The sequence below is a fragment of the Trichosurus vulpecula genome, chromosome 3, assembly GCF_011100635.1.
Source record: "Trichosurus vulpecula isolate mTriVul1 chromosome 3, mTriVul1.pri, whole genome shotgun sequence".
In the NCBI taxonomy this organism is placed as follows: domain Eukaryota; kingdom Metazoa; phylum Chordata; class Mammalia; order Diprotodontia; family Phalangeridae; genus Trichosurus; species Trichosurus vulpecula.
In genome coordinates this window covers 270,273,024-270,286,809 of record NC_050575.1, presented here as the reverse complement: position 1 = coordinate 270,286,809, position 13,786 = coordinate 270,273,024, and the positions used below count along the sequence as shown (strand labels likewise).

Sequence of the window (13,786 nt, the reverse complement as noted above, 5' to 3'; positions counted from 1 at the left end):
GCTAACCTTTGTTGTGAATGACTGAGGTGCTCATGCTGATGCTGACTTGCCCTTTTAAAGGTGAGTGGATGGTGAAGATATTAGCTTTTAGTCAGGTTCTCATTTAATTTTTTTCAGCTCCAGATTTAACTCTATTGCGCAGCACTGGCTCCTCTAGCATTTGGTAATTCATTTGGCTCCTCCATCATCTGGTATTCAACCTATACTTGAGTAACTTCTACAACACCATTGACAAGTGTTTGCTTTCCATTTGAAGACCTTCAGGGAGATCCATTACAACCCATTCCAAATTTGGATGGCTCTAATTGTTGGGAAGTTTTTCCTTACGTTGAGTTTAAATCAGGCTCTTTACAATAGGACCCAATGCTCCTACTTCTCCCTGTTGGAGCCAAAAAGATTTTTGTGCCCCTTTTCCCATGATGATCCTGCAAATACTTGAAGAAAATGATCATGCCTAAAATTTCTTTTCTAAGAGTTAAATTGCACTAGAATGCTGGACTTGAAATCAGGAAAACTAATTATCCTCAGTTGAAGGTAGTGCCCTAATTCTCCTTTTATTTTGGTTCTGTAGTCACTAGAGGTTTTGATCCGGTCAGTTTAAGTCAAATGAGAGTCCCCCGAACTAGCTATGGGAGTGCTTTGAGGTTAAACTTTCACCCATCTTCTTACAAGTTGGGGGGGGGCAGGGCAGAACCATTACAAGGATAGGCACTAAGAACTATAGGAGAGGGTAGCACAGAGAATAGTAGAAGGAGGTGGGTAGTACCTTGCTACCCACTTAGCTAGGTAGGGAATAGGCAATAAAAGGGTTTCTGAGTCTTCAAATGTCTTGCTGACTTCTTTTCTGAAGGCAGCTCATATCTTTAACTTTAGAGAGGTGAGTTCCCACAGCAGGAAATTAGAGCCTTACTCCTTCACAGCCTATTGGGTTATAAGTAACCATTGATTCCATAGAGATTAATGGTATTTCTTGATGATTTGATGGAAGGGAATTCAAAAAGAGATATGGTTTTATACTTAGCTTCCTAAAAGGGAGCTGTATAATCAAGACCTTGATGTAAGAATCTATCACTTCCTGGGGAAACTAGGTGGCCTGGAGCGGGGGTAGGGATAAGTTGGAAGGCTATAATCAAGTATTGAAGAAAGGTGATTTGGCTTAAGAGAAAGGTAGTTCTTAACCTTGAATCCGAGGAGGGTGATCCATCGATAGATTCCAGGGGATCTGTGAACTTGAATAGAGAAAAAAATAAATCTTCATTTTCAGGAGCCTCTAACTGATACTATTTTTAAATTCCTTCAGTTATTTAAAAACATTATTCTAACAAGTGACCCCTGCCACACGCACAAAAAATTGAGAATGCCTTGCTCTAGAGGTAAGAAGTAAGAGCAATGGGTCAAAGCTGAAGCAAATTTATACTTAATAACAATAGCTAACATTTATATAGTGCGCACCATGTGCCAGGCATTGTGCTAAGCATTTTACAATTACTAACCTCATTTTATCCTCACAACCCTGAGAGGAAGGTGCTATGATTTTCCCCATTTTACAGATGAAGAAACTGAGGCAGACAGACGTTAAACAACTTGCCCAGGGTCACACAGCCAATCAGTGTGTATGAGGCCAAATTTGAACTCATGTCTTCCTGACTCCAGGCCCAGAGCTCTGTCCACTTAGCTTAAAGTAAGGAAAGAGTGAACAACCATAGGGCCCCCAAATAGAATGAACAGGCTCTTTCAGGAAGTAGTGGGTTCTCATTCACTTGAGGTCAAAAAGCAAGAGCTGAACAACTACTTGTACAGTATACAGCAGAAGAGATTTTTGTTCAGTTGTAAGTTGATTTGGGTGGTTTCTGAGTTCTCTTCCAATTCTGTAACATTGTGAACCTGAGGGTTGGAGGGGGATTGTAAAGTTATACAGAAATGTGTCTCCCCTGCCCCTTTCACCTTCAGCCCCAATCATTCCAGAACCTTCTCCTTGACTCTGATTTCCAGGACTGTATGTAGGAAAATTGTCTAGATCTCACCTTCCCCCAGTTATGTTCCTGGTGAGAACACCACCTATAACATCTTCAAACTAATTTTGTCTTATCATTTTCTCCCTCGAGAGTTCCCATCCAAACCTGAATTCAGATCTCAGGTCTCTTCAGAACTAGCTATGCGACCTAGGGAAAGTCATATATCCACTCTGAACATCGGCTTCCTCATCTGTAAAATGAGACAATCAGACTAGCTAACCTTTAAAGTTCCTTCCAAGCTTTAAATCCTGTGCTTCTATGATCCAGGGAAATGTTGGTCCAGTCTGACCTTGCCTAACTTATGCAATTCAATGAGATCATAGACTTAGGGATGACTCTCCAACAAAAACAACAAACATAATTAGGATGAAATTAAAAGGATGTGGTGACTAACACATGAAGGAGGAAGACAGGAATGAAATGGCATGCATGATTTTATGCATCTGTTATGAAAGTTATTTACTTAAGGAAATTTAACAAGTCCCTTCCATAAACCTGCTTCCATTAAAAGTCAGAATCAAGTGGGCAACATGGAAAACTGGACTTAGAAGTGGAGACTTTGAGGTTGAGAATGAGAGAAAGCAGAGCTAAGAAGAGAGGATCAGCATTGAACATTTGGGTGAACTATTAAAGACAGTATCACTGAGATTGCTAAAGAGATACAAAATCTGCTTCTCTACCAGAAAAAAACAAACAAATAAACAACACCTGTGTTAAGTGGAGTCACTGGAGACCAAGAGAGAATCCCCTTCTTATTCATCCTTGGAATTAGGAAAGTAAACCAAGAAGTAAAGGCAAAGGAGCCAGGGTTGGCAACCTTTCCAAAGTGACCCTCCAGCCAAAAGCTCATTTATTCATTGTGTCTGGAGTAGGAGGTATGATTGGGGGGGTGGGAGGTGGCAAGAGGAAAGCCACCAGAAGGGGAGGTGAGGGCCTCAAGGCTTAGAGTCTTAAAGGCTTTTCTGTCTTCAAGCTCAGCCATTAAAATGCAAATACCCCTGGGAGAGGTCACATCTTTGGGGTAGGGGTGGGGTTAGCAAAAACTGGAAACAAGATAGGCCCCTGGGGGTGGGGGTGGTGGGGAGAGGAGAATGCCAAGAGGGAGGAAAGTGGAGGAGGAGATGATAGGAGAGGTTGGAGGGTGCCAAAGACAGGCTTGCTTAATTTTCAGTCTTTTTTTTTGGGTGGAGCCCCCATTAAGGTCCTATCCCTAAAGAGGTATTTGGTTCACCTTAAAACAGCTTTTGAATGTTATCAGGATCTAGAAGCAGAGTTATTTGCCTATATTCACTATTATGTTAGGATTCAGGGATATTTGCATCTTCTTTCTCTATTGACCTAAACAGTTTCCCTTTTCCAATCGAAACAAATAGAAAAGTTAATAATAAATCTGAAATATCTCATGACTTGGAAGAATAGCCCTGGCTATAGAAAGAAGGCCTGGGCAATTCTCAGGGACCTATTGCACTTAACTGCAGAAAAATTCTATCCATGGGAATTTGGAAATTTTCTCCTAACCACAGTGCATCTCCTAGTTTAGGTCATCTTGTTTATTTATTTAGTTTATTTTGGCAGCCTTGGGGGCAGGAGGAGAGCCCAGACCTGTAATTTCACTGCTACTTCTTCTAAGGCTATCCATTTAACTTTGAGGTTCCCTCATAAACCTCCTTTACCTCTCCCTTTTCCCTTCATCCCACGAGAGTTCCAGTAGGGGTAGTTTATTCTCCACACAGTTCCATGTAAGATAAGACCTATTAAAGGAAAGTCAGCATTATTATAAAACTAAGACACTGAAAATTGTTTAGTAGTTCAATTCTTCCCCCTGCTCCATTTTATAGATGAATCTGAGACCTAGATAGGAAAAGGGACTTGATCTAAGTCACACAACCATTTAGAAGAACAGAGCTGAGAATGATGTCCAGTATCTCTGCTAGAAAGGCAGCATGCAGGACTGGAAACCATTCTGGCCTTTGAGTTAGGAAGACCTGGGATTCGAGTTCTTGCTGACACACATACTAGCTGTGTGATCACAGGCAAATCACTTATCTTCTACGGCCCTCAGTTTTCTCATCTGTAAAACAGAGATTATAATGCCTATGCTATCCACCTCATTTACTAAAGTCCTACTCTAATGTATCAGTGAAGCACAGGTGACCCTGGGATCTTGAAGACTATACCAATGGACTCCAAGATCTGGAAGGTCCTACACGCACCAAGCTGGAAAGGCTTTGGATAAGACTCAGGGTCTATTGTCTATTGTCACAGAACCAGCCTAGCTACATTTAGAGAAAATCATCAGCAGGTTGGCCAAAGGGTAATTAATTTTTTTGGCCATAGAAATCCTTGAAGACCATCTATTAGGTTATTAGGGAGTGATTATGATTTGCTTTCAGTGAAGGAAATACACTGATGAAACTACAGATCGCTGTCATGAGAAAAGCACTTTGTTAACTTGGATGTGCTATATAATGTGAGCTATTATAAACTACTGCATCATCTTGCCTTCAACTGGGGTCATCATATCCAGCTCTAGGGTACTTGCCATGATTTTTAAAACCCATTAAATCCAAAAGAGTAGTGTTTTTTTTTTTCCCCATAAAAAAAGATACCCTTATGATTAAATTGGCAAGTGGGGCCTATGGGCCTGAATAAATGACCAAATGATTCACAGTTATTTTCTCCCACCCAGTATTTCACTGTGAAGAGAGAATGGGCTTTGGGTTTTGTTTCGTTTTGTTTTTTTTTTCCTGTGAAAGAGGTCAGCAGTCTCTTTAGCCCTAAGGCTCATCAGTATAGTCAGGCAATGCCTCTAAGTACCACTGGGTGTCACTGACAGGCCTACATCGGGTGAGGAAAAAAAGTTTCGTTGAATGAAAAAATAAAAGATGAAAAATAAGATAAGAGGAAAAAGAAGAAAAAAAGAAGTGTTATAAGAGGAAGTGAGGTAGGGGAGGGGCAGTCCTGAGAGTCCACTAATTTTTGTTGCCAATATTTTGGGGAATTAGACATGTAACTAAAAAACCAGACCAATCACAACTGAAAGAGCCATCCCCATCTTTATAAGAAAGGACACTCTGTAATGTCCAAACTAGTCCCATTAGCTAGTGAAAGGTATAACATGATGATATGGTACAATGTCTAATTTGCATTTCTATAGAATAATAAAAAAAAATTTAAGTTCATGAAGTCAAAGGAGAAGTTTTTTTCATTTTTTCATTTGTCATTTGTTAGCATTAAATCACATGTGAGCTATTATTTCCTATAATAATAACTGACATTTAGCAGTATCTGGCACTTAGTTGTTGTTGTTCAGTTATGTCCGACTCTTTGTGACCCCATTTGGGGTTTTCTTGGCAAAGATACTAGAGTATTTTGCCATTTCCTTCTTCAGCTCAAAAGCCTAAAAGTTATCACTAAGAAGTGTTTCCTTTACGCCTTGCCTACCATAAAATTGGTCATTACTTCTCTAGGAAAGTTTTTTCCTACTATTGAATACAGATGAATTTATTAACATCTATATACTGTTCTACAATCTGGGCAAACTGTACTTCACTGGAATCCAAACTACAGGAAGTTTATGTTTTTATTTTATTTTTCTCAATTACACGTAAAAACAATTTTTAACTTTCATTTTTTAAAATAATTTTTGAATTTCAAATTCCCTCCTTCCTTCCTTCCTTCCTTCCTTTCCCTTCCTCCTCCCTGAGAAGGCGAACACTTTGATATAGATTATACATGTGCAGACATGTAAAACATATTTCCATACTAGCCATGTTGCAAAAGAGAACAGAGACCAAAAAAAAAAAAGAAAAATAAAGAAAGCAAAAAAGTATACTTCAATATGCATTCATACTCCATCAGTTCTTTCTCTGGAGATAGCACTTTTTATCATTAGTCCTTTGGAATTGTCTTCTATTATTGTATTGCTGAGAAGAGCTAAGTCGTTCACAGTTGATCATTATATAATATTGCTGTTACTATGTACAATGATTTCCTGGTTCTGCTCAATTCACTTTGCATAAGTTCCAAAAAGTCTTCCCAGGTTCTTCTGAAATGATTCTGCTCATCATTTCTGGTCGCACAATAGTATTCCATCACAATGATATACCACAACTTGTTTAACCATTCCCCATTTGATGGGCATCCCTGAAATTTCCAATTCTTTGCCACCACAAAAAGAGCAGCTATATATCTTTTTGTACATATAACACTTTTTCCTTTCTCTTTGATCTCTTTGGGATACAGACTTTGTAGTGGTATTACTGAGTCAAAGGGTATGCACAGTTTTATAGCCCTTTGGCAATAGTTCCAAATTGCTTTCCAAAATGGACAGATGAGTTCACAACTCCACCAAGAATGCATTAGTGTCCCAGTTTTTCCACATCCCCTACAACATTTATTTTTTTCCTTTTCTGTCATATTAGCCAATCTGAGAGGTGTGAAGTGGTACCTCAGAGTTGTTTTAATTTGCATTTTTCTAATCAATACTGATTTAGAGCATGTTTTCATATAACTATTGATAGCTTTGATTTCTTCTTCTTAAAACCACCTGTTCATATTATTTTACCATTTACCAACTGGGGAAATGATTCATATTCTTATAAATTTGACTCATTATATATTTGAGAAATTAAGTCTTTATTAAATCCCCCCCCCCCCCCCCGCCCTCTGCCGCCAGTTTCCTGCTTTCCTTCTAATCTTGGCTGCATTGGTTTTGTTTCTGCAAACGTTTTTTAATTTAATGTAATAAAAACTATCCATTTTACATCCTGTAATGCTCTGTATCTTGTCTGGTCATAAATTCTTCCCTTATCCATAGATCTGACAGGTAAAGTATTCCCTGTTCCCCTAATCTGCTTATGATCTCACCCTTTATTTCTAAATCATGTATCCATTTTGACCCTATCTTAATATATGGTGTGAGATGTTGGTCTATGCCCAGTTTCTGCCAAACTGCTTTCCAACTTTCCCAGCAATTTTTGTCAAATAGTGAATTTAAAAAACTCATTTTAGAAAAGTTGCACAGGCCAAAAAAGCAAGGACCCATGCTAGCAACTGGAATTTTTGCTTTTCCTCAGGTGAATTATAATTCTGACCTCTGAAATGATCATTTACTTCTTTTTCTTCTATATAGTCCCTATATGAGGACAGAAAATCAACTTTTTAAAAAACACTTTGAAGATATTTAATGTAGATGTGATAATGTTAGTTACAAATAATATTATTTATTTACTCTTCCAAATTCCAATTTTCCCGTCTCCTGCCATCTCCTCAAACTTTAGAGGAGGAGAAAACAAACAACTCCCCACTCAAAAAAAAAAAAGAACAAACAAACCCAAACCTTCCTATATGCAAAAGTTCTTGGAACAGGATGAGTTTTATAAATTTCTTAAGAGATTCTTTAGAAATGCTAAATTTACTATATAAAATAAGCTAAAGGAAGTTACATATAAAACATCTTATATGTGGTTTCTCCTGCTTATTGATTAAAGTAATTAGGTGGCTTGTTATTCAAAATGGGGGGAGGGCCTTTGCAATCTACCCCTCTTTCCATCAAACTCACATTTGCTGCCCTCTCTTCCCAATTCCCTCTGTCCCTTTTAGAACAAATTGTTAAACTTTCTCTAGTTTTGGGTTCTATAATTGATAATAATATTCCCTTGAACTCATGCCCTCTTCAGACTTGTAAATTCTCCTTGCTCTAGGTTTGGAGCAGAGATTCCACAGGACATGTTTGATCTCTTCACGCTCCATTTTCATTCATCTTTCACACTCCCTATCAGTTGGGAAAATACAAACAGTATGGTTCAGTTTTAAGGTTAAGAACTGACAGTATCCATAAACATTTTCACAATAAAAACTGACATATCTGTTGCCAAAGCTCAATGTCCACGGGGATTTGGGGGGTGGGGTAGGGAGGGGTGGTAAAGATTGGGGAGAGTGGGAAGCCTTCAGTCTCCTAACAGTTTTTCTAATGCAGTAGACATGGTTAGAAAACCAACCCACAAACTGATGGAACTATTAATAAAGAACTGGGTTTATTTACTCCAATAACTGAGGCATTTCAGGGGGCATACCCAACCTGAGAGAAATAAATGAGTATATAGAAGGATGGATAACTAACAAAGGGAAAAAAAAATCAGCCATCAGTTGTAAACTATGAAACTGTCAGGTAATAATTCTTTTTAAATGGTCACTTCCTTTTCTGAAGGAGTCACAGAATCACTCAGAAGCATCTTTTAGGAAGGGCTTTTCTTCAGGCAGCCTAAAATACAGCAGAGTCCCTGAGATACAAGAGAAAAAGAGAACCCTCATTGGATGGCAGTGGCAAAGAAACCTTCTAACTTAAAAATCACGATAGCTAACCTTTCTACTGTGCTTTAAAGTTCACATTATTTCATTTCAGCTTCAAGATGACCCTGTGAACTAGGTTCTAGAGGCATTTCACAGATGAGGAAACTGAGGCTCACTCAGGTAAACTGAATTGCCCATGGTCACCTAATTAATAGAACGTATCCTCCAAGGAAGTGCTACATAGGTGGTAAAATGAGTCACTTAGAGTAGAATATGGACAGGCAGGCACAGGTGCTTCATAAATAACTGTTTAATGAATGAATGCCTTGGCCTCTATTAAAATGGGGGGTATGTTCTTTCTGATCATGACAACATACCGTACATTTCTAAGAAGGCAGGCAGTAGCCTCTCTTCTTGTGGACTGGGAGATCTGGGGGCTTCTTTCTTCTATTCTACAGGAACCTTCTGAAGTTTCCCAGCTCTCACTCTCACTCCCTGCATGGCAAAGTGTTAACTAATTCATAATTTCTAAGTCATTTTTCTTTCATTTTTGAAAGAAGATAGCATGTTAAAACTTTTTCTTTAGCTAGCATTAGGAATTTTCAAGAACGACCATAATGGAGAAAAAAGGAGTTTTTCTTTGAAATTGGAATGAATGTGCCGGAAAGAGCAATGGATACTGAAAAAAAATAGTCTTAAGAAGATCCTCCCTTTGCTTCCCATCATGTGTTACAAAGATGAAGTGGCCCTCTTCAAATAATAGAAGTCTGCCAGTTGGCCAAACCAGTGGCATTCCATTACAGAGATTAAAACCAACTTTATGAATGTGGTGCAAATAATAAACGGTCTGGCAAGATTTCCTTCCAAAATAAAAGCTTATTTATTTTCTGAGGTGTATAATTTGGTTGTAAATGTTTCCTTTGGGCCAAAATGTCCCAGATTGGGTTTTAACCTGGAACACATCACTACTTTGCTTGAGGAGAATGGAGTCCGTGTGGTCCATCCACATCTATCCACTTGGGACATGGAGGGTTTAAAGTCTAGCTTACTCTTCTTCATGAGCCTTTCTGGTGGGACTTAGTGTGGTCTAGTGGGTAGAGCATGAGTCTAAGAGACAGGAGGCTGTAGGTCTAGACTGAGTTCACTGAGCAGCTACATGAAGTTGGGTAACATTAAAATTCTTTGGCTCTGATTTTCTTCTCCATCTGAAAAATGGGTATTCCATCACTTACTCTTCACTCACAATTATGTTGTGAGTCATTCCTTTTTGGGAACAAGAAGAAGGTGCTATGACTACCTTGATCACTATATTAGCCTGATCTTTTCAATCCTTTTGTGTTCATGTTTTATTGATTTTTTAAAAGTAGTCCAGTAATGACTAATATTTGTATAAAACGATGGCCAAATTCTGCCTTGGGTTGTGTGGGTGGCTTGCTGTGACTTCAGTGGGGGCTGACCACACACATTTGGGGTAGAATTTGGCCCATAATGTTTAACCAATCTCACCCAGACATAAACAAATCTTTCTACTTCTTTAAGTAGCTCAAAAAATAATACCTTTTCCTACTATATGTTTGTTGATTGTTCTGCCCTTCCATCAAATGTTTTTTTGACCTCCTAAAATCTCTATTTGTACTTTGTGTTATAGCTAGCCAAGAGAGCCAGATGCTTCATAGATAGATAGATCCACATACATACATACACACACATATATACATACACACATGTGACTTTTCCAAATAACTGCTAATGCAGACTTAGTCTGAGCACAGTGGTTCATGTCATCAGAAAGAATAAAACAAAAACTGTCACCCCAGCAGTGGATTTGAGAAAAAGGTACAGAAAGGGATAGGTCAGTGGGGACAGGGGAAGGAGAAGAATTTCCAGTTAACCTTAAGTGTTGGTGAAACCCAAGTGGAAGTTAGACTGTTAGTTCCCTATAGTTCTGAAGCTCTGCTCCACAGAGAAACTCTCAGGGTTTCATTTATTGTATAATCACCTGCTGAGAGATGACAGGGGAGTACCTCTCCAGAACTGAGTTCCTTCAAGGCCTGACCCCAGAGCAGTATGTCAAGCAAAATGTTACATTAAAAAATAGCTCCCTGAGGAGCATGGCGATCTCACTGCTGAGATTAATGGTCAAACAAAGTTGACAAGATTCTGTTGTTTTCCCAATCAACCATGGTCCCATAAGGACTATTCTAAGCACTAACTGGCAATCAGCTTTTGGGATAATCATCTGCTTCTGATGAGTAACTTTAGCAATAAAAGCTAAAAATTCAAATGTAGCCACGATAAATAATATAAAAAAGGAAACCAAGTGAGGATATACTTAAGAAATAAAAGATCACCAGGGTTAGTTCACAAAGAATTTTCTTATTATCAGTCAAACAGACAGTACTGGCCTCTGTCTTTGGTAAAGTTCTTTGGTAGTTAAATTCAGCTGCAAAAGGTCCCTGATGAATGCTGAAGTCACCTCCATGTAGCTTACCTGGTACTTAGATATAGCAAGGAAGATGGAATGCAAGATTGGTCCATATTGGGAAACCACAATGCTGATGCATCATGAATAGCTCATAGAGGGAATATCAGCTTTAACTCAGAATCAAACCCACAAAAGCAAGAATTCAGACCATGAGTGTTTGAAATGTCATTTTGTTTGTGGTTATAGGGTTTTAGTCTAAGAGTATGATAGCCTGCCGAGATAAAAGCCTTTAGAAAACAAAGTGGAAACTCTCCTTTGAAAAGGACATGATTCTACCCTTATTTAACGCTAATACTCAAACTACCTTTCATAATTGTGAAGTTTTTATCCCAGTGAGTTTTTTTAAGCCTTCTTGTATCTCCCAGTTATAAAAGTGAGTGTACATTGAAAACCATCTGCTGTTTTGAAGGTTGTTTGCAACAGTCTGGATTGTAGTTTCCAAGAAGCAATCATTTCCTTGCAACCAGGTGACCTTTTAAATACTAAAAAACAAAACCTCCACTCTGACCCCCCCCAAACACCAAATGCACTGCTTATAGAAGTGCCTGTGGTTCTGTTTATGCCAGCTAGCAAATTGATCCTGAGAGGATTGCAAAATACCTATCCCAGGTGGAACACAAACTATATGATGATTTTGTCACACAATCAGACATTAATAATGGAACAAGAATGCAATTTAAATCACATTTCCTGGGCTTCTGGAAGCTTTTTTTCCAGGTAAATGAAAAGGATACTTTATAGGAAACACAAAAATCAAATGTCCATGAAGTTGCTTCATCTGTTGCCTGTCCCGTTCCTTTTTTTCTCCAAGAGCAAAGAAAAGTGGATTTGGTAAAATTCAAGAGTAACCAAGTGATTTTCTAGTGTCTTTCAAAGAACAGGACACTTTTTTATGTTTCACAATGTAAGCTGGAGCAGGGCAAGACTAATATTAGTAACAGTATGAGAGACTGAGCCTGTAATTCCATTGATGGGAAACTCCCAGGTGAAGAAACTCTTTCTCCTAAATCAGTCAGCACCTCTTCTGTAATTTCTAATCTTAAAGAGACGCCTTAAATGACAATACTCCTCTTTAACAACCAGGTAACCTCTCTACTGAGAGAATTTCAAGGTAGCTAAGTGGGCTTTGCTGAGAGTACAGGACTAAGGGTTAGGAGATTGGGGTTCTAGTCTAAAGCTTTGCCATTGCCTCCCCATATAACTTTGGGAATGACTTTTAATGTTTCTATCTCAGTTGCTTCATCTCTGAAGAGATCACAAGACTCAGATCACACAGACTCAGCGATAGAAGCATCCTCAGAAACTTTTAGTCTAAACCCCTCATTTTATAATTTGCTTCATCAGGTTTTTAGGAGAACAAATGAGACAATAGAAGTGAAAGTCCTTTGAAATGTCTATTTATTTGGTACCTACTCTCTGCAGAGGGCATTGTGGAAGATGCACAGAGGGATTCAAAGAAGAACAAGACGCAGACCCTGCCTGAGAGAGCTTACAATCTAATGGGGAGATGAGGAATGTTCAGCACACCTATTCAACTTCAGGCATCTGTGATTTCATTTGTATGGGGGAAAGGGAGAGTAATCTTCCACCAACATAGCTCACAATCATTGTATCTTGATGGATAGTCTTCAAATTATTATTGTCAAAAAAATCTGTCATTCTACAGCCAAGCTAGTATTCAGTCTCCATGAACTTACTTAGGCTAATCTTCAGATAACAGTCCATAGCAGGACCCATATTTAAGGCCCTTCCAGCTTATTAAGGTCTTCCAAAGGTTTTATTCCACTGACATTGCCTTTTAAAACCTACGGTAACTACCATGTCACAGTGATGAAATCAGACTAGGACTTTGGGGGTGGTGGTGGGGAGCACAATACACAAATAACCATAAAACAAAGCACTATGGGAGAAAAAGATTTCTTTGGCTAGGGCGGGATAGATATTAAGGCTTCCTGGATGAAGTGGCATTTAAGCTGGACACTGAAGGAAGGGTAGGCTTTTAAGAGATTGAGAAAGGATGGAAGGACATTTTAGGCTGAAGGAACAGCATCAAGAAAGGCATGGAAGTGGGGAAAGTGAGGAATATGTGCTGAGAGCAAACAGTCCATTTTGACTACAATGAAGGGAGTTAGGGGGAAGAAAGGAATGAACTATTTATGAAGTGCCTGCTGTATATGTGCTGGGCATTGTGCTAAGTGCTAAACAAATATTATTTCATTTAATCCTCAAAACAATCCTGGGAGGTAAACGCTATTATTTATCTCCACTTTTCAGTCCAGGAAACTGAGGAAGACAGAGGGCAAGACTTGTTCAGAGTCATACAGTAAGTGTTTGAGGCCAGAATTCAATTCGGGTCTTCCAGATTCCACACCCAGCATTCTATCGACTCAACCACCAAGCCTTCTCTAAAGGCAACACGAGTTAAGGGGAGTAGTTGGCTAAAAGGCTAGGAAGGAAAAATAGGGGCCATATTTTGAAAATTCTTGAAAGCCTGAATTTTATTTGGCAGGCAGCAAAGAGTCTTTGACCACTGTTGAGCAGGGGAGTAAAATAGAGTTATGCCTTAGAAGGGTAAATCTAGCTATGACATATAGGATGCACTAGAAGGAGAGAAGACTGGAGACGGGACAACCAATTAGAAAGCAGAAGAATAGGTGAAAGGTAATTGAAAATACTATATAAATTCAGGGTATTATTAATTGGGGCAGTGATAGTGGTGGTCCAGATCTGTGATTTCAATCAATAGGAACCTCTGATGAAAAAACTCCTTCCACCAGTGTAGGCTAGCACATCATCTAGGCCACTGAAAAATAAGTGATTTACTATGGGTCACACAATTAGTATTTGTCGGAGGGAGTCAGGCCTTTCCTACTCCAAGGTTGGCTTGCTTTCTAACTGTGCCATATTGCTCCAGTATTATTATAATTATGAATTGTAATCTTAATAATTGTTATTACTGAGATCATCACCCCAGGGTGTTGAAATAAAAATC

The 13,786-nt window shown here is 38.8% G+C and overlaps 1 protein-coding gene across 1 annotated transcript in view; it reads right to left on the bottom strand.

Annotated features, from left to right (window-relative positions):
- ISM1 (isthmin 1) overlaps positions 1-13,786 on the bottom strand; it is a 100,995-nt gene that overhangs the window by 65,118 nt on the left and 22,091 nt on the right. The gene's annotated exons all lie outside the window — the stretch shown is intronic.